Raw genomic sequence first — 2586 nt, 5'->3', positions numbered from 1 at the left:
TACAAAGCTTATGGGCATGAAACCTAATGGATAAGTGAAATCCAATTTTGAATTTGAGTGTGATCTTACTCCATCCAAAAAAGTGAAGTTTTTGGGAATTGAGAAATTTAAGACAAATACTTACCTTTAAAGAGTTGGGATGCAAAAAATTCTGCATTTGAGGCTGAAATGATACAACACTGCATTTTGGATGAGTGACCAAAAGTGTTGTGTTTGGGTTTTTTTTGGGCATATTGTGATCTACTAAGATCAATACATAATGATCCAATGTTTGAAATATGGCATGAAGTTCTGTGCAATAGCTTGTGTTTGTACTTCACTTGAAGATTTTTTAAAGAGTTTTAATCATTTTAAAACCTCGCCAATCTCAAAAAGTCAAAAACAACATTTGCAAAACTAATTCAAACATGCAAGTCATTGAGGGTGAGATCATGATATGAAGAAAAACTTTATTCAAACATGCAAGTAATTTAACAAGAACCTCAAGTCATTAAGGATGAGATAAAAAAAAAAAAAAAAAAAAAAACAGGTGTTCGATGAAATTCAACTATACACGCAATCTAACAAGAATCTCAAGTCATTAAGGATGAGATAATGATACGAAGAAAAACAGGTGTTTGATGAAATGACTAAAGAAAAGGACACAACTGAATTTTTTTTTTTTTTTCAAACTTTGAAATTTGAATGGAAAATAGGGTTTTTTTTTTTTTTTTTTTTTTTTTTAAGTTCAGCTCTTATATCGATTTTGAATTTCCATAATTCATGCCTTCTATTGCAACAAAATCAATCTTAAATTGTACTCTAGAACAAAGGACGGTGTTGTAGTTTCGAGGTATTTCTTTTACCTTCCAAAATGGTCGACAAGAATTCAAGTCTCCACGAGAACAAATGAGTACATTAGTTTTTTACCAAGAAAAAAAATTAAAAATTATACTCTGGATTGTTGTCTTCTGTTTTTCCTTATACACAAACATAACTTCAAAGCATTAGGGTGCAAAGAAAGAATTGCAGAGAGGGAATCATGGAGGATTTAATAATTCAATCAAGGAAAGGACGTAAAAAGTGAATGTTCTGTCCCCTGGTCGACTTTCTTTATAGAAAGGCAAAACAAAGATTTCAAATCTCCCGTTTTGACTAAAACTGTGTATTTCTTAGATAATTCAAGGAGTATATATTGTGTGCCGCGTGCGTGTGTGAACAGCAGTTAATGAGTGAGTTTGAATTTGGTTCAAAGATCTTATCACAGATCGTACAATTCTATCTCCACTTGTATGTTTTTTGTTTGTTTTTTTGGGTAAAGATCTCCACTTGTATGTTGATTATAAAGAATGTCACAATTCTTATTTCACATATTATATGTTAACAACCATCACTTTATATTTAGGGTTCGAATAAATGGTTTAAATTTAGAATTAAAAACTAAAGGTCTTGTGATATAAGTGGTATCTCTTCTATTTTTCAAAGTGAATGATGAGGGTTTAAATTTTCAAAGGAGCAAAATAGATGTGTGTGAGTGGTGTGTGTGTGAGTTTCTTATTAATAACAAAAATAAAATAAAATAAAATTGAAAAAAAATTAATTAAAAATTTAAACTAAATTTCTTACAATCCTAAATTCAAAGCACTAGTTCTTCGGTTCTCCAAATCCAATAATTTCAATGCAAATTTATAATGAATGCACTTTAATTAATGGATTAAGGGAAGCAAAAAAGTTCAATTTGACTTACAATAAGTTCTGATTAAAGTGTACACTATTCCAAGATGATGATGTGCTTGTATTTAATTAATTATCTCTATTTGTCTATATAACCTTGTATTTGCATCTTGATTTGTCTTGTTTCATAGCACCTAGTATCCGAGTGCATCTTGTATTTCAGTCTTTGTTTGCTTGAGTAGAGAACATAGTTTTTTTTTTTTTTTTTGGATATTATTTAGTGGTTTAATTGATAGAGCATTCAGCTTTTCGAATGATGTGTTCCTGTGTCTGTGTTTGAGTACCCTCCCCTAGTTTGCGAAGAAAAATAATATAAAAAACATATCTTTCTTTAAAAGTGGTCAAAATGGGCAATAATTTTAATCATTAGCTTTATAAGAAGAACAAACTCATAATTGGTAAAATATTTGTACTAAAAAAACTTTTTCAAATAATTAAAAATTAAATTGTATCTATTTAACCTTTTAGCTATGTTTAGAAGTACGGAATCAATACTTCATAATTGAAATCATAAGAAATTTAATTCAAAATATCCATTCAATATTCTCAAAAATAACCGACACGTATGTAATGTTATTTATTAAAACTTCCATTATCATCATCATATAAATGGAGGATATGTGTAAATAATATTCTGAATTTAAGATGGGTTAGGTTGCCGACTTTGCTAGTATGAATGCCTGCTGTTTATGTGCATTGTATTCCAAGTCAAATTCACATGCTTCTTCCTTGTAGGGAGGATAAAAAAAAGTTGAAGTCAATTACTTAATTCAAAGCTGAAGACTAATGAAAGTGACTTGCACAGTATGAAATCCAATTATGAAAAATATTAAATTTCCTTTATTTTCAAGTTTATTCACTTTAATTCACTGT

This window comes from Cornus florida, unplaced genomic scaffold (assembly GCF_030987335.1).
Source record: "Cornus florida cultivar Cherokee Brave unplaced genomic scaffold, ASM3098733v1 CherokeeBrave_3.0.0_Hap2_Chr01, whole genome shotgun sequence".
In the NCBI taxonomy this organism is placed as follows: domain Eukaryota; kingdom Viridiplantae; phylum Streptophyta; class Magnoliopsida; order Cornales; family Cornaceae; genus Cornus; species Cornus florida.
This window is presented reverse-complemented; position numbering follows the sequence as displayed.